The 21,618-nt window shown below is 43.1% G+C and overlaps 1 protein-coding gene and 1 long non-coding RNA gene across 4 annotated transcripts in view; both read left to right on the forward strand.

Moving 5' to 3' along the window:
* The window catches only part of LOC122560561 (heparan sulfate glucosamine 3-O-sulfotransferase 3B1-like), a 213,643-nt gene that overhangs the window by 144,663 nt on the left and 47,362 nt on the right, over positions 1-21,618 (forward strand). The gene's annotated exons all lie outside the window — the stretch shown is intronic.
* On the forward strand, positions 360-21,082 carry LOC148146618 (uncharacterized). Its single transcript, XR_015760587.1, has 3 exons — positions 360-495; positions 12,655-12,743; positions 20,380-21,082. It is a non-coding gene; the product is annotated as an uncharacterized LOC148146618 (long non-coding RNA).

Raw genomic sequence — 21,618 nt, forward strand, 5'->3', positions numbered from 1 at the left:
TTGTTACGTAACCAGCAATCTATTCCGAAAGCAAGAAATTATTTCATATTCACAATTACCGGAAGGATTTAAGACAGTTTTGAGTCAGACATTTCCACTGGCAGGATGCCAATGACTAGTGAATAATGAGATGTTAAACTGACCCATTTGGATAAACAATTAACAGATTAGCATTTGTAAAGGAACAAATGAGGCCATTAATCTGCCATTTACGTGTGTATTGTGTGTACGGAGTGGAAATCTGCACTTCAACAAAAATGACCCTTATTGTTCACTTAACTAAATAGGTTCTCAAGAAATGAATGAGCCAAGTCTTGGCTTTTGAGAGAGGCCCCGCATTAAATGGGCTAAGCCTGTCATCCTCCAGGTTTCCTGTTCTCTGTCAAATGGGTTTGCCTTTGCACTAACGGAATTGGTGGCATGACCGTCACATTGGGTTGGCGATTGTTCTGGACCTTTCCTGTTCTGGATTTCAAAACAAAAAAGCCAAGGCAGGTGAGGAGAACTTTTTTAAAGCAGCGGGTTGTTATATCTAAAAGGTTGGTGGGAGCGGCTTCAATTGGAACTGTCAAAAAGGAAATGGGCCTACATTTGAAAAGAGAAAAATTGCAGGGCTCTGCATTCAGAGAATGAGATGGGATTAATTGGATAGCTCTTACAAAGAGTTGGTGCAAACACTGTCAGCCAAATGGCCTGTATTTCTCTCTCTGGTGTAACTGTAGATCGAGAACTATACCCCTTCTGTCACAATGCCAATTTAACACATCACTCAGCTGTTCCTACGACCAAGTTGCAGGTTACACTACTAGCTAAATTACAAGACATTCATCAAAAACAAGAAAGACTGGAAGAAGGTGATCTAGTCAATATTGATAAAGCAGCGAGGTTGCCACTCTGCTGTAAGCTAAACATGCTTTGAACACAAACAGAATACTGCAGAGACTAGGCATCTGAATGGGTCTGCCAGCAGCTGTAAAGAGAGGAACCAAGTTAACATTCCAGCTCAGCAAGTCGTCGTCAGAACTGGAGGATGGTGGCAATGCCATGGGAATCGGAATTGGGAAGAGAGAGAGGTGCCATCTGGGATATGATGGACACAGGAATGGTTAAATGATGGAAAGGATATGTTGTATTTGGATGGGATTTTAGCAGACACACCTCAACACTGGATATCAGTGTATGGTCCTTGAGATATCTCCCAGAAAGTATCATCCATCAACTCTTATATCCTGCAAAGCTTTCTCGAGACATTTCTTGTCCCTTGTAATCTTTTCTAAGTCTGATGTGGAGGGGCCCTTGTAGTGCAATGGTAGTGTCCCTACCTCTGATTCAAGAGAGCCAGGTTGACATCCCACCTGCTCCAGAGGTGTGTCATCACATCTCTGAATGGATTGACTGGAAAATATCTTTAAGATGTAAACTCCAGACCAATTGTAATTTGGGGAGAATGGGTGCCAGTAGTTTTGCCTGCCCTTGAGGGGGTCAGTATATAGGGGGGCTGACATGTAAATGTGCATTGCCCAATGATGTCCCAACTTGCCCCTGACATTCCTCTGCAAAGCCTCTAATCAAAGCCATGCTCAGAGGGCAGCAGAGCAGACTTCCTGCAAGTAGCAGTAGCCATTAGAAGTGAGCAAAAGGTCAATTACCAGAGGTTGACTTCAATTTTCCACTGGGCTTGGGGTGTGTTAGATGCCTGGAATCAGCCAACTCTGAGTGTGGGGTATGGGTGTGCGAAGGGCATGTTCATGTTCTCATTTCGCTGCTAAAGAGTTCTTATGAAGTCTGATGAGGTAAGGAAAACATGAATTTAAGGAATATTTAGTTTGTTATTGGCTGAATTGCACTGTTTCCTATGATGATCAGTACTGTTTGAGTGTATCGCACAGTTGGACCTCACCCCTGATACAATGATGAGACAAACTGGGTAGGGGAGGAGTCTGGGGCAGGAGTCTCTCTAACCCTACTTGACCACTGCTGTGTTGTAGGCCAATCCTAAGGAGAGCTTTCTCCTGCACAACGGTGGGCCATACTTGAATTCTAACCTTTTTCAAACCTGCTGAGAGAGTATCTCAAGATAGAGGAACTGTCTCAAACCTGCACTGTAGGTCAACGCTGAAGGCACTCCAGTTGGATCTTCAGCTCACAGGAGCCTGCCTGGGTCTTTATTAAAGGATAGCAAGCATGATCATTGGCCGCTTCGCAAGAGGTCAATACTGGTTTACTGTTCCCCACATGGTGCCCCTCATCTGACATGAACTTTGGGATTGATTCTGACTTGGAATTTCCTGACCCCCATGCTGTCCTTAACTTGCCAGGGATTTAAAATTTAAAATTCATCTCCTGGACCTATCTGTGAGCAACTTGGAAGGAAGTCATGAAAGCACTCTTTTTTTTTGTTTTTGAAAAAAAAGTTTCCTTTTCTTTTCCCCCACTCCTGTTTCATTTCACCATTATAGCAGTATTGGAGATGTGTGGGGAAGCAAAGTCCATTTGTCAGGTGGGATGGGAGGACATGTGATGAAGTTGGCAACTGCAGTCATAACTACTGATGCTGTCATATGACCAGTCCCTGGCTTCACAGAGAGAGAATCACAAGTACAGGTGGCCATTCAGTCCATCATGTCTGGACTGGGTCTAGCACCTGGTGAGAATCTCCTGCCTTTCCCTCTTGCACACCATTTCTAATCCAAATAATCATTCTTCTTGAATGCCTCAATTAAATCTACCTCTGCCCCATTTCCAGGCAGTGTATGCCAGATGAATTACTTGCTGAATGAAAAAGCTTTTTCTCAAGTTAGCCTTGCTTCTTTTGCTTTAAATCTATGCCACCATATTGTTTTCTTATGAGTGGGAACAGTTTCTCCCTATCTGGTCTACATAGCCACTCGTGCTTTTGAACACTTTTATCAGATCTCATCTTAGCCAACTTCTCTCCAAAGACAAGTCCTGACTTCTTCAATCTATTCTGGAGCTGAAGTTCATCCTTCTCAGGAACTATTCTTGTGAAATGCTTCTGTATTCTTTCTCTAACGTGTTAGGGAGATGAGGGTTGAAAGGAAATCCGATAAATGGCGGAAATCTCGTGGGTAATTTTGAAAAGACACTTATTCCTCATTTCCCTTACTGTTTTACAAGTCTAGCTGAATTACAGGGTCAAACCCTTCCTTTTGACGGAAGCAGGGCTAACGCAACACGGAGTTGCCAGCACTTCAGTATTGGCCTGGGATTTCCAGGAATTAAACATCAATCGCCATCTTGTGTGTCAAACCCTGAAGGGAAAAGAAAAATCACAGGGACTTTTGAAAGCTTCTGTATTTTTTTCCTCATTAAGTTGATAATTTCTAGATATAAAAATATGGAAAATGTTGGGGGGTTGGGGGGGGGCGGGGCGGGGGTGGGGGGAGGCAACGAAACATCATCCAGTTGAATTTTGTGTCTTCTTTGCTTCTTGATTGGCCTAGGAAAGCATTGCATCACAAAGGCGGATGCGTGTTGGCCACCTAATGGCTGGAGAATGGTGGATGTGTTTTGGGTTGAATCTTGAGCACTGGATTTAATTACAGTTGACAATCCTATAACATATAATAATGCAATATTGGCCTGTTGTGCAGCGTTCTGCCAAGGGTTAACTCTAAAGCTTTGTGGATCCTTGGGTAACAGCTGTAAATAGGCCTTGAAAAGGTTGCTAAATTTAATGTCAGGCCTGTGGACAGCAGGAATGGATAATGAAAGGATTCATGTCGACATTGGCAAGGATCATATTCATTAAACCCCAAGACTCCTTTTTTGATATCTTCCCAGTGAAATGGTTTCAAGCTTTCAGAGACTTTCTCTCATTTAAGAAACAGGAACTATAAAAATGTTGCACATGTGTAGTTCATCGGGACTCAGGATTTGATATATAATTTATATGCTCTGAGAGTTGAGCTTTAGAATGCCCATTACGGTCATGTTTTTGAATAATTTGTTTTGTACGTACGTGTGGATAAGCAATTCTATTTTGACTGTATAAGTCAATCTGTTATACTTTGGCAGTGGCTGTCACTGGCTCTGGGATCAAACATTTATATAAATCACCAGCAGCAAAGTCTATTTGTACTGCTCCCTTTAGAATTGTGAGAAGGTGCAAAACCCTGTGGTACATTTTTAGGTATCAATGTGAGTGGGGACAGAGTAATAAAATGCATCTCTGGTAAACTGGCTAAAGTGCTGACATAGTGGGATTGGGGGAATGGTGAAATCAGACTTCATGTGAGACTCAAGTTAGAGGTCACACAACACCAACAGGTTTATTTAAAATCACAAGCTTTCAGAGCTCTGCTGACTTCGCTTGACGAAGGAGCGGCGCTCTGTGATTTTAAGTAAAATCTGTTGGGCTATAACCTGGTGCGAATTCTGACTTTGTCCACCCCAGTCCAACACCAGCACGTCCACGTCATGGTTTCTATCAGGTAAGGCCATAACCAGTCTGTAAAAGTCACCATAGTCTTACCAGACTGTAGGGCTGCTGTAACATTAGAGAGAGAGAGAGAGACTGGTGGTGGTTTAAGCTGAGGGTGACTGTGCCTCAGGCAAGAGGAGAAATTCAGAAGGAGAGTCTCTCAGGATGACCTCAGCCGGTCTGGGAATTGAACCCTCACTGTTGGCATTGCAGCTCAGCCTTCCAAGGAACTGAGCCTCTCCCTCTGCTGTGTCTCCAACCACTGGCCGCCTTTGTAGCTGACTGGCAGCGTCTGATTTAGGCAGAGGAGATGGAGGAGTGGGATGCCAGTCACACTAGACATACCAACCTTTCACACAAATAGTGTGGGAGGGCATTGAAGGCACTTTGCACTTGCCCCTATCACTGGTGAGAAAAGCTGGCTGAAACTTAGCTGCTTGGGTTTTGTGAAGGCCTCAAGGGCTCACAGAATTGTTGTGGTACAGAAGGCGGCCATTTTGGCCCATCGTGTCATCACAGGCACTCCAAATGAGCATCATGACACAATGCCACTCTCTCACCCTTTCCCCATAACCCTGCAGCATGTCACTTCTGTAAAAATCATCATTGTTGCTTCAGAATCCCCAAAGTGTGGAAGCAGGCTATTCGGACCATCGAGTTCACACTGACCCTCCAAAGAGCATCCCACCCAGACCCACCCCTCTACCTTATCCCTGTAACCGTGTATTTCCCAAGGCAATGCCACCTTGTCTGCAACATTCCTGGACACTGTGGGCAACCTAGCACAGCCAATCCACCTAATCTGCCCTCTTAAAATGCCTCAATTGCACTTATTTTCACCACATCTCTGGGTAGTGCATTCCAGAACATTTCATGTGGAACAAGTTTATTGTTGCGTCAGATTTGCTAAACACTTTAAATCTGTGCCCTTTCATTTTCAACCCTTTTACAAGCAGGAACAGTTTCTCCCTGTCTATTCTGTCCAGACCCCTCATGATTTGGAAAAATTCAATAGAATTTCCTTTTGGCCTTTTCCTTTCAAAGGAAAACAGTCCCACCATCTCCAGTCTGTCTTCATAACTGAAGTTTCTAACCCCTGGAAACATTCTTATCAAATTCTTCTGCGCACTCCCAAATGTATTCACATCCTGAGGTATACAGATTGATAACAGCTGAGGTCTAACTAGTGGCCTATACAAGTTCAATGTATCCTCCCAGCTCTTGTATTCCGTGCGCTTATTAATAAAGCCTACCTGTGGTGATTAGGGAAGATTGGGGGATGGGTGCAATTGGACCTTTGCATGGTACACTCTCTACTAAGGTGCTCTAGGCCATAACCGCAGTCTGTAAAAGTTGCCATAGATTTACCAGACCGTGGAGCTGCTCTCATGTTAGAGAGAGGGAGACGGAGGGAAAGAGAGAGAGAGAGAGAGACACACAGACAGGTGAGGGGAGAGGTTGAGAAGGAATGGAATTGAATTGAATTGATTGACACGTGTACTGAGGCACAGTGAAAAGCTTTGTCTTGTGAGCAATACAGGCAGATCACAGAGTTCAGTAGCATAGAGAGGTAAATAATAGGTAAACATCAGCAAAAACAAAAACACAGGTGCAGGCGAATGTTAAGAGTTTGTGAGTCCATTCAGTATTCTAACAACAGTAGAGTAGAAACTGTTATGGAGTGGACTCGATGGGCCGAATGGCCTTACTTCCGCTCCTATGTCTTATGGTCTAAAACCGGCTGGTGCGTGTGCTCAGGTTTCTGGACCTTCTCCCCAATGGTAGAGGTTGTAGAAAAACATTGCCAGGGTGAGATTAATCTTTGACAATGCTGGCAGCCTTTTCTTGACAGCGGGCCTGGTAGATGGATTCTATACATGGGAGGTTGGTCTTTGTGATTGTCCGGGCCGAATTCACCACTCTCTGTAACTGTCTCCGATCTTGAATGGTACAGTTGCCATACCAGGTAGTGATACATCCAGACAGAATGCTCTCGATGGCGCACCTATAAAAGTTGGCAAGGGTATTCGCTGTCAAGCCAAATTTCCTTAGCTGCCTGAGGAAGAAGAGACGTTGTTGGGCCTTTGTAACCAGTGCGTACACATGAAAATTCCAAGAAAGCTTGTTGTGGATGACCAATCCAGGAGCTTGATACTCTCCACTCGTTCCACCTCTGTGCTGTTAATGTGTAGGGGGGCATGAGTAACATCCTGCCGAAAGTCAATAATGAGAGTGTTTCATGGTAACCTCAGCCAGATTAGGGCAGAAAGGATCAGTACTGAAAATACAAATCAGCTGTAGTGAATAAATTGAGAAAGAAGTCTGTCATTGTAGGGACTTGAAAACATTGATAATAATTTTGGCTTCGGTGTATAGAGGAGTGAAGAGCAGGGGAACTGAGAGAGAGAATCAGATATTTGTGCCAAACAGAATATTGTATGTTTAGCTGAGTCAGAGTGTAGAGAGTGGGAAGTCAACAAGGAAGACATTAAAGAAAGAAATAATGTGATTTGACACAGTGCCTTTCATAACACCTGAATGTATTTTGCAGCCAGTGAGGTATTTTCGAAATGTAGTTGACATGTTGCTGTTGTAATGTTCCTGTGAAGCTTCTAATGACTCTTCACTCTGTTACAATGCACTGTGTAAATACAGGCTGGCAGCTGTTGGCTTGATCCCTGACCAATGGCACGGTCAAGCTCTTCCATCAACCAATCCTGATCCTCACTCTGCCTGAGTGAAGAGAAAGGTTTGGACGCAGGGCAATTGCAAAGAAAGAAAATTTGGACTCGCACAATATTGGAATAGTGGGCAGACTTACTCATGCACATAATATAAGGAGTGAAAAAACAGCCAGCCCGTCTGTACATGGCATTTTATTCAGAGATAAATGTTGGCCTGGAAACTGAGCCTGACCACAATCAAATGTTCCCAAGGAGTTTTTAAAGGCCCATCTACAGATAGGACCTGAGTTTCTGAGACATTCGGCTCTGTGCACTGAAGTGTCAGCTGAGGTTCTGGAATGGGTCTTTGAGCCTATAGCCATCTGACTGAGAGGTGAGGGTGCCACCACTGAACCACAGCTGCCCAGAGTGAATACATATGTGTGCACGTCTCTGTGCTTCCAGAGCAGAGCCAAGTAATGTTCAGAGGCAAAGGGAGACGTCATTGTTGATGGACAAAATGGAAGCTTTGATGTTTTCTTCTGCATCAGAATGGACAGCACATTTTAAGAGGGCCTGACTCAGCTCTGGGAGGCCCACCCAGTGACATCAGGAAATGGAGATTATGGTTAAGGGCCAGAAGCAATGACAATATTCTTCCTAATCTTCCTTTTTTTTGGAAGAAGTGCTGATTGTTCTTTGTCAGGCATTGAACAAGTCTTCTGTCGGCATAAAGTTGTGGGAATCGAGGGTAAATGAGCTGGTTCTTGTCAGTCTGTATATGAAAGGAGCTACCACTGTAGGCAAGGCTTCTTTAAGCAGACTGTAAGGTTCTGTGAGAGACATCCTCTCCCCAGAGAACACTCCAGAGGTTGAGTAGCGCAACAAAGTGAAAAATTCCACAGCCTGTTTAAAGAAGATAAATTTAGGTAACTGTGAGGTGCTGCATTTTGGAAAGACAAATCAGGGCTGGACTTATACACTTAATGGTAATGTCCTGGGGAGTGTTGCTGAACAAAGAGACCTTGGAGTGCAGGTTCATAGTTCCTTGAAAGTGGAGTCACAAGTAGATAGGATAGTGAAGGTGGCGTTTGGTATGCTTTCCTTTATTGGTCAGTGCATTGAGTACAGGAGTTCAGGAATGGGTTCAGGAAAGAGTTACAAGGCTGTTGCAAGGTTTTGAAAAGTGGCCTTATAGAGATTTATAAAATCATGAGAGGCATGGATAGGGTAAATTGGCAAGGTTTTTCCCTGGGGTGGGGAACTGGAGGGCATAGGTTTAAGGGGAGAGGGAAAAGATTTAAAAGGGACCTAAGGGGCAACTTTTTTCATATAGAGGCTTTGCATGTTTGGAATGAGCTACCAGAGGAAGTGGTGGAGGCTGGTACAATTACAACATTTTAAAGGCATCTGGATGGGTATATGAATAGGAAGGTTTTAGAGGAATATGGGCTAAGTGCTGGTGAATGGAACTAGATTAATTTAGGATATCTGTTTGCCATGGACAAATTGGACTGAAGGGTCTGTTTCCATGCTGTACCTCTCTATGACTCTACGACCCTAAGAGTGAGCAAGTTCTCTTGATAGATCTTTGTCACATTGTGCTTTTGGCTGAAGAATGAGCCTTTCAGTCCCTCCACAGATGCTGTCTGTTTTTGCTGTGGAGTTCCAGTATCTGCTGCATTGCTGGTTTCTCTTGATACCCTTACCCCTCCTCTGTAAAGGGTCGTGTGCTCTCCCGTTACTAAAATCACATCCCCTGTGTGAATGCGAATGCCTGTAGGTGCAAGGATAATTATTACAGGCAAACCTCTTTCTACATGACCCTGTCAATTCTTGGATTCCTTGGGTAAAATTATACATGCAGGAAAAATTGCTACTTATTTTCACACCAAGATGTGGTCTCCAGTTTGTCAAGATGATAGTTCCTCCTTTTGTAAGGAATTTAGAGTTATGGGCAAAGGAATCAGTTCCTTCAGTGAAAAGGAAATAGAAGCAAATTATTGAGAATTAACAACGTACAAATAGCATTTGACTCATTTTCCAACTTCTTTGTGGTTCTGGAAGTTTCTATCAGCGTCAGTGCTGAGAATATTCAGTGTGGCTGCCATTTCTGTGTGAGTCCCAGATGTAAAATTTGGCCTAACTCGCTGATACTGCTGCTTTATTTAACCTGTCACTTGGGGTAATTGTCTCCTTTGTGCATGCTTGCATTCATTCCGATGGATTTGGGCACCAGCTATCATCTCATCCTGACATGGCAGTGCCTTTAGTTCAGGCACACTATTCCAAGAAAAAGCCCATATGCACCAGTTATCAGCAAAGGCTAATTGCTCTGTGCACCAACTATTGCTGCAAGGGACATCACTGTATTTGAACTCTGATACAGTAATTGCTATAAAATGCTTGGTCCTTTCACTAATAGCTCACCAAGATGCTGTATACAAGCCTGTGTGAGTCCAAGAAGTCATTGATGCAATGCAAAACCGTGTTAATAAAATAGGCCACTTTTTTTGCATATTTCACAATGCAGCCATCAGCATTTATTGCCTATTTGCCCAGAGGTCAGTTATGTGTCAACCACATTGCTGTGGATCTGGAGTCACTTGTAGGCCGGACCAGGTTAGGATTCGGCGACCTTCCCTGACAGTAGCTAAAAGGCCTTATTTCCAGGTTTTTATTGAATTCAAATTTACCATTTGCCATGACAGGACTTGAACCCTGGTCACCAAAATACCTGGATTATTTGTCCATTACCTGTACCAATAGGCTAACACTGTCTTCCTACAGTGTGCTCTCTTTAACCTCTGATATAGTTGATGGTTAAAACACATCCGAATAATTTTACGGTTGACCCAAGATCCCTGCATTAGCAACAATGCAGTGGTATCGAAGTAAAAGAGAGGATTTGGATTTATACAGCAGCTTTGATGATTTCAAGATGTGCCAAAGTGTTTTACAGCCTTGACATGCAGTGTCTATTGTAATAAAGGAATCATGGCATCCTATGTATGCAGGGAGATGTAAGTATTGGCTAAGTCTCAGGGAGTAAGTCTATTCTTGATGACACTGGTATGAGATCGTGTACATCCACCTAAGGCAGCAGACAGGGTCGCTGTTTAATGTCTCTTCTGAAAGCTGGTACCTCTGACAGTGCAGCAGGTCCTCAGTCTTCTTATAAAGGGTTGCACTTAGACTCTGGGCCTAGACTGAAACTTGAAACCACAAAGCAGTCTGACTCAGAGGTGAGACTGCTACTGATGGACCCTCACAATCTGCATTGTCACGTAAACATATCAAGATCGTCGCTTCCTTTTTACCCGTTATATCCCGTTGTCTTCCAGCTGCCCTGTTTCAGGAAGTATTTGTCTGATAAAATTGGCGCCCCCTTTCTGGTCAGGATTGTGTGTCATTTTGTTAAGAATATTGCAAGAGGCAATTGGTATCTGAAATCCAAATGATATAATAGCACTTCTTCATATTTAAAATTGTTCTGAATCATCCATTCAAGGGAAAAAGTTCAATTTAGACTTAGAAGGGGGAAAATATAGAGGCTAATAAGGATGACAAATTAGATCAGTTTTGAGCATCGTTATTTTTTATCATATAAAAATTAGTCGGTGTTTCAGCCACCTTATATTAAGTTGTAAAGGTGTTTAATTATCTGAAACAAAAATTCTTGATAAAACTGCTCATTAGAAAACAAAAACGTAGACCATCAGAATCCTAAAAGTGTCATAGGAAGCAAATAAATTCAAGTTCCAGTCTGATCAGATTTGATAGCTTTATATCTCTCACTTGCTCTTCCTAAAAGCGGCTTTGGTGATAAATTCTGTGTTAATATTAGTTGCCAAGGCTCAAACTCCAGCTGCATTCAGCTGTCAATTCATAAGTACACAGATAAACGTTCCATTTTATGTTCAGATAGAAGATGTCCTATTGCAGTGATAACCCTGAGGCCACTTTTGCAATACTGCGTACAATTCAGATCATCCTTCCATAGTTAGGATGCTGTTAAACTTGAGAGGGTGCAGAAAAGAATTACAAGGACGCTGCCAGTGTTGGAAGGTTTGAGCTATAGGGAGAGGCTGAGTAGGCTGTGGCTATTGTCCCCAGATTGCCAGAGGCTGAAGAGTGACCTTCTGAAGGCTTATAAAATGCAAGGTTTGTGAAGGTTTGTAGCTCAGGTTGAGATTTAGAGTGTAGGTTTACTCGTTGAGCTTATAAAATCACAAGGGATGTGGATAAGATGAATAGCCAAGGTCTTTTTCCCAGCGTAGAGGAGTCCAAAACTAGAGGGAATAGGTTTAGGGTGAGAGGGGAAAGGTTTAAAAAGGACCTAAGGGGCAGGTATTTCACACAGAGGGTGATCTGTGTATGGAATGAGCTGTCAGAGGAAGTGGCGGAGGCTGGTACAATGACAACATTTAAAAGGCATTTGGATGGGTATATGAATAGGAAGGGTTTGGAGGGATATGGGCCAAATGCTGGCAAATGGGACTGGATTAGATTGGGATGTCTGGTCAGCATGGACCAAAGGTTTGTAGGACTGGGCTGTATGACTCTCTAACTGGAAGCTGAGTTGTTCTGAGGACAGTAATTTTCAATGTGTGGACCTCCAGTTCTATAACATCGGTGAAATGCATTGACCAACAATACAATCCACAGTTTTGACATTAATTTGCTTTCAATGTGGCTAATGAAACTTGATAAGCAATGGATGCTGATGTTTTAGGAGGACATTGAGACATTCCACAATGCAGTAATGTGCTAAAATCTGTCAAGGCAAAGCCTTTTAATGGCCCTTTTCTTTCATTCCTTACCTTTCATGGTCACCTCTCACAAGTTATCACAAAGGTAATGTGTAGCTCTTTTGTTTGAAGATGATACGAATACCAGGCTCTGTGATCGTGATTGATTGCAAAGTGTTTATTCTTTCTGGGGTGTAGAGAGCTGGAATTCTAACAGTTGCTGCTCTTTTGAGTGTTTCTATCTTAGTAGCTGCTGATAAATAGGAGCAGGGCTGTAAGTATTTATGTCAAATGATATGAATTACACTGACAATGGTACTGTTCAATATCAATTTGCACTATTCACTGAATACACACCAGCTACTAAGACCATCATCTGTTTCCAAAACCTTGTCTCAATTATCTTTCTTACAAGAACAATTCCATAATGGGAAAAGCTGCCAAAGAAAATATTCATAACTCCATCATCTGAAATCTTCACGATGCAGCTTCAGATTTCCATTTAGAAGCTTTCATTGTCAGGATGATCAATTCAGTAGAGTTGGTTTACTCAGTGCTGCCCACATAAATGTTGGTACCATATGAATGTTTGTCTGTGATGCTGACTCAATTAAAGGTTCTGAATAAGCCTGGGTTGCTATTGATAAAACCCCTAGAATTTCAGGTGTATTTAAAGGGCGTCGACAGATATTTATTTGCTTATTCATGGAATGTGGCACCATTGGCTGAGCCAACGTTTGTTATCAAATTTTCCTTTTAAGTTCCCAGCATTTTTTTCCCCTTTATTCATTCACAGGAATGCCAGGCCAGCATTTATTGCCCAGAGGGCAGTTAAGAGTCAACCATATTGCTGTGGGTCTGGAGTCACACCTAGGCCATATCCAGGTAAGGTCAGCAGTTTCCTTTCCTAAAGGGACATTAGTGAACCAGGTGGGTTTTTCCCCAACAATGGATTTCTGATCATCACTAGATTTTTAATTCAAGATATTCATTGAATTTAAATTCCACCATCTGCTGTTGTCAGATTTGAATCCATGTCCCTAGAATGTTATCAGGATGTCTGGATTAACAGTCCAGTGATAATACCACTGGGCCATTGCCTCCCCTTTATACAATCTGCTAATGAGTTGGATGCCGCGATTAGAATATATTACAGCCAACTTTGCAGATGACCCTAAAATAGGTGGGAAAGTAAGTTGCAATGAAGAAATAAGAAATGTAATGGATAGAGAAAGGTTCAGTGAATTGTTCAAAATTTGACAGATGTTGTTTTATGTGGATAAGTGTGAGTTTATCCATTTTGGCTGGAAGAATATAAGAATGGTAACTTATTATCTAAATGGAGAGAAACTTCAAATTGCTTCAGATCCCAGAGGGATCTGAGCATCTTCATGCATGAGTCTCAGAAAACTAGTATACAGAGACAGCAAGTAATAAGGAGGGTAAATGGAATTTTGGCATTTATTGCTAAAGGGCTGGAGTGTAAATGTAGGGAAGTGTTATTGTAATTGTACAAAGTATTGGTGAGACCATCTGGAGTACTGCGTGCAGTTTTGGTTCCCTTACTTGAGAAAGCCCTGATGAAGGGCTCATGCCCAACATGTCAACTCTCCTGCTCCTCAGATGTTGCTTGGCCTGTCCAGTGCCACTTTTCAACTTGAAGGATGTTAATTGCATTGGAGGGGCAGTTCAGAGAAGGTTCACAAGATTAATTCCAGAGTTGAAAGGCTTATCGCATGAGGAGAGATTGAGCAGGTTTTGTCAATATTCACTGGACTTGAGAAGGGTGAGAGGAGATCTAATTGAGGTACATATGATGCGAAAGGAGATTGACAAAGTAGATGTGCAGAGTGGATGTTTCCCCTTGGCTGGCAATGTAGAACGCGATGAAAGTGAGTACTGCAGATGCTGGAGATCAGAGTCAAGATTAGAGTGGTGCTGGAAAAGCACAGCAGGTCAGGCAGCATCCAAGGAGCAGGAAAATCAACGTTTCGGTCAAAAACCCTTCATCAGGAATCCCTAATGAAGAGCTTTTGCCCGAGACGTCGATTTTCCTGCTGCTCAGATGCTGCCTGACCTGCTGTGCTTTTCCAGCACCACTCTACTGTAGAATGAGAGATCATGGTTTTAGGATACGGTGTAGCAGATTTTAAAACAGATGAGAAATTACTTCTCTCAACATGTTGTGGATCTGTGGAAATCCCTACCCCAGGGTACGATGGATGCAAGATCTTAAATAAATTTTAAGGAGAACATAGATTTTTAGTTTAGTAATGGGTTGAAGGGTTATGGAGAGCAAGCAAGAAAGTAGAGTTGAAACCAAGATAAAATCAGCCTTGATCATATTAAATGGCAGAACAGGCTTGAGGGGCTGAATGATCTGCTCCTGCTCCTAGTCCTTTTATTTTTTGCAGGTGGTGATTTGCTTTGTTGAACTGCTGCAGTCTGTATTATGTAAGTATGTCCTCAGTGTTTGCTAGGGTCCTACTGTAGTCTGGGATTTTGATCAAGTGACAAAGGGAGAGTGGCAATGCATTTCCCAGTCAGGATAGTGAGTGGCTCGGAAAGGAACTTTTCAGGTGGTAAGTGTTCCCTTGTACTTGCTGCCCTTGTCCATCTGTGCAGTAGAGATCGTGCTGTCCAAGAAGCTTTGTGAATTACTGCAGTGCCCCTTGTAGATGGTGCATTGTGATGGTAGGAATGTCAAGGAGAGATGCTGAGAGGGAATTGTGTTGCTGTTGGAGATAGTCATTGCCTTGTATTTCATAAATGTTCATTGTCACTCATGGACCCAAGCCTGAATGGGGTTCATATCTTGCTGTTGTATGGACACAGGCCATTTCAGTATCAGAGGAGTTGTGAATGGAGCTGAACAATCATCAGTGACCACCCCTATTACTGGCAGGTCCAACATTAGGTGGGTCCTAGTTATACCACCAAACCTTGATTTTACCCTGTTCTTGCATGAGGCTCCCATCTTGGGCGCCTCAGTCTTTATCTGAAAGTGTACGCTCAAATGGACGATCTGTGGGAGCACATTGTGAATGCAATGCTATTTGCTTTATTCCACCTGGATTCCCAGTTTCCGTCTGTCAGATCAGAATTCTTGTATTCCTCAGTGAAGGCAGGATAAACATTTGTTTCATTGAGTTCCCAGAAGGGATTCCAAGGTTCTGTGAAACCAACTTTACTTTTACAACACCAAGTGTTAAATGGGAGATTTTGTGCATAGGAGACTTGTAGATTTGCAAACTGACCCTGGAGCAATATTATTTCAAATAGTATCACTGACAGTATCTGTAAATGCATATTTTAATGTATAATTCAAAGCTTTCAGATGTTTTTTCTCATTTGGGCTGAGTGAGCTCAAATTTCAGCTATGCTGTGACAATATTATGCTTTAATGCTGAACATAACATCATCTCTGGGTCAGCTCACCTGCTGCTAAAACTCACCTCTGTGCCTTTGTTACCTTGAGATGTGAGTATTTACTTCTGCTCAAACCCCTGTGTAAATTTTAAGATGTCCCCCTTGTGCTCTCCTGACATACATCAGCTCCCAGGTATGCAAGCATTAATCTTTAAAATTCTCACCCTCGTTTTCAAAATCCCTCATGTCCTGTTATTTCCGATCTCTGTCTCCCCCATAGCCCTCTACGATCATAGTGGATATTGGGAAGATGTTTCCATTGGTAGGACAGACTAGGGCACAGCCTTGCAGTAAGGGGAAGACCTTTTAGAATGGAGATTAGGAGAAACTTCTTCAGCCAGAGAGTGGTGAATCTATGGAAGTCATTGCCACAGAAGCCTGTGGAGGCCAGGTCATTGAGTATACCTAAGACTGAAATAGATAGGTTCTTGACTGTCAAGGGGAGCAAAGGTTACAGGAGAAAAAGAGGAAGAATGGGGTTGAGAAACTTATCTGCCATGATTGAATGGCAGAACAGACTGGATGGGCTGAATGGCCTAATTTCTGTTCCTATTGTCTTAAATTCTTGCCTCTTGTGTAACTCAAGTTTTAATTGTTACACCATTGCATGCCTCTGCCTTTAGCCTTCTTGGCCCAAAACACACACTGTGCAAAGGGCCGGTAATGCAACAGATTTATTTATTTATTTATTGTCACATTTATTTTGTTACAAGACTGTGAAATGTGTCTCAGTGTCATCGCTCTCCATTTTAAAACATGGGCAAATGAGCTAAAGCATGAACACAGAAAAGTAAAAAAAAAATTGAGAAAAGTTATTCAACTTTACCGTCCTTCCTGAGATTTAGATTAGATTCCCTACAGTATGGAAACAGGCCCTTTGGCTCAATAAGTCCACACCGACCCTCCAAAGTGTAACCCACCCAGACCCATTACCCCTTGACTTATGCACCTAACACTATGGGCAATTTAGTATGGCCAATTCACCTGGCCTGCATATCTTTGGATTGTGGGAGGAAACCAGAGCACCTGGAGGAAACCCACACAGACACGGGGAGAACGTACAAACTCCACACAGACAGTCACCTGAGGCAGGAATCAAACCCAGGTCCCTACTACTGTGAGGCAGCAGTGCTAACCACTGAGCCACCCTTCTTGTTTAGTGCACTAACATGGGCCATGGGCCATGGGACTGGTGGCCAGGCATGAGTTCCCTTCACCGCATCTCTGCCACTGTAGCTCCTCTTTGGTGCCATCACGCCTCCACTAATGCCTTCACCATGATGGGTCTTCGATGGACCACGCCAATGCAGATGCCACCAATACTGCTGGGCACCCACACTGGCCCAAACTCAACTCCACCACCATGTATCTACTTTGGGCACATCTCACCAGTACAGCCGCTGCCAATGCTGCCAAGTCACGTACTGTGCCCAAAGATGCCCTCATCCATTGCCTCTGTCTCCAAGAATCTGCCCATCGTGATCGGCAGATAAAGAAGGAAAACAAAGGAGGAAAGAAATATCAAGCGTTTTGTAGCTGTTCATAATCATGGCTGATAAGTTTCTCAAAGCCATTCTCCCATCTTCTCCCTATAACACTTGATCACAATCAAGAACCTATTTCTGTCCTAACGATACTCAATGGCCTGGCCTACACAGTCTTCTGTGGCAATGAATTCCATAGATTCACCACTCTCTGTCTTAAGATGTTTCTCCTTATCTCCGCACTGGGAAGCTTCACTGATACAAACTGTGGTTTGGTGTTAGGAATGGCATTAATAAACCTCTGTACTAGAGTAAAGACCTTCCTTCTACTGTTTACTGCAGAATTACCATTTCCGAGCACAGATCCTAATGGGGTTTGATGAGGATTCCACAGAGGATAAGAGGTTGTCAGCTTGTATTCTCCTTTGTGTCAATCCCCCAATAACATCAGAACTTTCTTTAACTTGTGTAGCTCCATGAAATTATATGCTGCTTTCCTTCTCTCAAGGAGCACTTTAGGCATTGAAGCTATCCCAGCTCTCTCTTGGATTCTGAAGTGAATCTACTGTCACTAGATGTGACAAAGTGACTTCAGGATAGAGGAGAAGTTAGGGTTGCCCCCCATCCCTGTCCCATTCTGACCCTCTCCTTCAGAAAGCTGTTGAGACTGAGCCATTCAAAAATGTCAAACTGAGATTGATCACCATTTCTTGGGTAACCAAGGCAGGTACATGGTGTAAGGATACACTCAAGCACTGGTTTAATGAGTGGCAGAGCAGGCTGGATTGCCATCTCTTGTGCCTCAGTCTGTTACCATGGAAGTGGACACTGCTGGGAGCTGCACATTTTTACCAAGGGGAGGTGAAAGGGACGGAGTTTGAGAGTGACTGGAAAATGGGAGGAAGGTGGACCAGCTCTCCACCCGGAAAAGGATCTCCACCACTGTGAGTCCCTGCCAACAGCACCAACACCACCACTGCGGAGATATATGAGCACTCTTTAAAAACGGCTATTGCTGCAATCAGAAATAATCACAGATATCATCCTTTATAGGCCAGTTCTCTGGGCTGCAGTTTTTTATTTACTTAAGGAACATAGAAATAGGCCATTCTGCCCCCAAGCTGACTCTGGCCTTTCTTGATCATGGCTGTATTCCAGTGCTGTCACCATATCACTTGATGTCATTGGTAACTGGAAATCTATCAGTGTCTGTCTTGAAGTTACTCAGTGATGGAGTTTTCATAGGCCTCTGGACTGAGAGTTCCAAAAATTCACCACCTACTGAGTGAATACATTGCTCCTCATCTCAGCCTTGCCTTTTATCCTTTTTCTGAATGCCACAGTCAGGAGGAACATCCTATCTGCACTCAACCTGTCAATCCCTTTAAGAAATTGTAAGTTTCTGAGCAACAGATATTCATTCATCTAAACTTGAGAGAATATAGGCTTGGTCTCCACAAACCCTCTCCCTCACAGTACAGCCCCTCCAACCCAGGAACCAGTCTGGTTCACCTCCACTGCATTCCCTCTGTGGCAAGTATATCCTTCCATAGGTGAGGGGGCCAGAACTACGCACACAGTGCAGTTGAACAAGCAAGACCTGTTTGCTTCTGTACTCTATTCTCTTGCAATAAAAACTATCATTTGTAACCTAACGCTTGTAAATGCATATAAACCTTGCCAATTTAATGCGTCATACAGAGAAATCAAGTACCTTTTTTAAAAACTTACTTTTAGACCAAATCACATTTTAAACAATAACAATTTCCCACCCTTCATAGCTACACAATTGTGCATTACTTCTAGGTAAAAACAATGACTGCAGATGCTGGAAACCAGATTCTGGATTAGTGGTGCTGGAAGAGCACAGCAGTTCAGGCAACATCCGAGGAGCAGTAAAAGGACTTTTGCCCGAAATGTTGATTTTACTGCTCCTCGGATGCTGCCTGAACTGCTGTGCTCTTCCAGCACCACTAATCTAGAAAATGGATTACTTCTGTCAGTATTATCTGTAATCACCATCCAGCCATTTCTCATTGTTAAATATTGAGGGCACCCAAATCTGCCTTCATTTGCCCAGAACAGAGCAGGGTATTGGCCACTTCACCAACACATCTCTCAAAAAGACATACTGTACCTTCCAGAGCTAGAAGTAAAACAGTGGACATGGCTTTTAGCGGGTCACTTGTGGCTGACCAGGTAAGTACAGACCAATCCCATTCCCCTCTAACGAATGCTTTGTTACTCTCAACCTCTCGAAGCTGTTAACATCCTTCATTTCAATATTCCGGTTTAAATCAGTGCTTAACTGATGTCTGCCTTAAGCTACAATAAATATCCTTCTGTGCATATCTGATTGCAACAAAATTATGGGAACAGTATGTGTTTATTTAAGTGTCCCTTCTTGAAATCTGCTCATTCATTTATTGTAATTGACTCTTTTGGCATTTTTCCACAGGAATTTTAAATCTATTTTTCATTGTTGAGTCCTGCAACAATTGTTCCCTCCCATCAAAATTTGCCCTCTCCTTTAATTTGTCAGTGTGGCATCTGAACTACAGACTTATCATTAGTGCCATTCACAGCCCTGGTTTGGATGGCGGAGAGCTGAATCTTGTGGACAAGGCTTCCAAGATTGATTTTCTGACTTGGCAGCCCCTCCCTTGATTTAAAGTGACCTCTTGGAGCGAAGTTTCATTCCAGGGCGTAAGTACAGGATGGGAATCTTCCTGAAAATCCAGCCTTCGATCTCCTTGTCCCTATGTTTGCTCCCTGCTCCCTCAGTAACAACCTGGTGATGGTCCTGTGGATCAGGCAACAGGTTAGTCAGTCTTTGAGCATTCTGGGAATCTGTTCTACTGCAGGCGTTCCTAAACTGCCTGGAATTCTTTCAACATCTGCTCTGCTGGCCACACCGTTAAATTTTTAAGGATATTTCATGGCTCATTAAAGCCCATTCACTCTATTTCCTTTACATGACTGATTCTGCATCTCCTGTGACTGTAAATACGTTCCACTGACCAGCAGAAATTAATTCCATCTTTTAAAGTTTGTACAATAAAGACAAATATCATGAAGGCTTGTTAAATCTCCCTTACGGGGCTTTCCAAACATAAGAAGGTGAGAAGAGAAGTAAGTTATCATCATTGAGTCATTCAGCGTAAAAACAGACCCTCCGGTCTAACCAGTCCACGCCAAACATAATCCCAAACTACACTAGTCCCACCTGCCCGCTCCTGGCCCCTATCTCTCCAAACCTTTCCTATTCTTGTACCTATCTAAGTGTCTTTTAAACATATTTGCGCTCACATCCACCACTTCCTCAGGAAGTTCATTCCATGCACGAACCACTCTCTGTGTAAAGAATATTGCCGCTCATGTCTTTTTTAAAACTCCCTCCTCCCATCTGCCCCCTAGTCTTGAAACTCCCCATCCCGGGGAAGAGACACCTACAATTAACCCTATCTACATGGGTCTGAGAAATATCAATGCTCTGCTGGCAACTATAGTCTGAGTACTCGTTTTAGATTTTCACGCTTGTTTTTTCCTTCTTTACAAATGTTGCTGTGGGTGAGAATTAGAAATAAAGTATTTTTTCTTTCATTTAGTCACCCTTCCAGCGTTCATCGGGCAGGTCAACACAGGAAGCTACACAGCGATGTACATTGTACGCTGCCCTGACCACAATATCACTCGGACCAGTCTGTGTTTCTGTACATCTTCTCGTCATGAGCTGACCTCTCTGAAATATGTTGCTAACTGAGTGCTGACCTGTGCTACAATCCTGTGCTATCTCTTGCTAAAGAAACAAGACTTTGCTCTCGCCATCAGTCTGATCTAGGTTTGAACCCAGGATCCCAGCAAAGGAAGGAAACTGCTCTAACCTACTGTCCAACTTGGCCTCTCTGATTTACTGACATGTGTTTTACTCGCCCCTGTTTCGGATGGAAAGTTGAGTAGTGCTGACCTGGAGACTTTAAGATTGAGGCCTGATTTTGCTCTCAATCCAACAAGATGAAAGTGTCACCTCAGTGTTTGAACATCCGCAACAGCTCCCCTCCATCACACAGGCCTTGCTTCCAGGTTGTTTGCCAAGAACTTCCTATTTGGCAGACGTCAGGTTGGATTTTTGTGCAGTACCTTGCCAATCTCAATAACCTTGCTTCACAGTTGTCTAATGAAATAAATGTGACCTTACAGCTTGCTTGAGGGTCAAAATGATTACAGTACTCAAACAGCGTTGGCCCTCTGCTGTTCAAGTGGCCTCTGCATTCAATTGTACAACAGAAGGAATCTCAACGGCCACTTGACCAAGAGTGGTAAATGGACAAGGTCACATGTCACATGACACCAAGTTATAGTCCAATAGGTTTATTTGAAATTACAAGCTTTTGGGGCGCTGCCCCTTCATCACTTGATGAAGCAGCAGTGCTCTGAAAGCTTGTGGTTTCAAATAAACCTGTTGGACTGTAATCTGGTGTACTGTGACTTTGACCTTGTCCACCCCAGTCCAACACCGGCACCTCCACATCCTGATAAATGGAGGCAGAAGGGGAAGGTCCGACTGTACTTGGATTGAGGAGAAGGATGCTGGCTAAACCACAAAGTAGGTGGCATTGTGCTTCCAAAGGCAGGCCTGCTGCTAATTTACCTTCTTTTCCAATGTACGGGGAGTTTGTTTTATTGTTGCAACCATTCTCGATGAAGCAACCTGAATATTACTTTTAAATTGATAGAACATTAGTCAGGGACATCATAAAACAAAATAAAGCCTCTACTGCAGTGGTAATATCCATATCTTTGGGCCAGAAGGTCTGGGTTTAAATCCTGATGAAGGGCTTTTGCCC

Source organism: Chiloscyllium plagiosum, unplaced genomic scaffold (genome assembly GCF_037043375.1).
Source record: "Chiloscyllium plagiosum isolate Xiang-an unplaced genomic scaffold, Cpla_swu_hap1 HiC_scaffold_20, whole genome shotgun sequence".
Classification (NCBI taxonomy): domain Eukaryota; kingdom Metazoa; phylum Chordata; class Chondrichthyes; order Orectolobiformes; family Hemiscylliidae; genus Chiloscyllium; species Chiloscyllium plagiosum.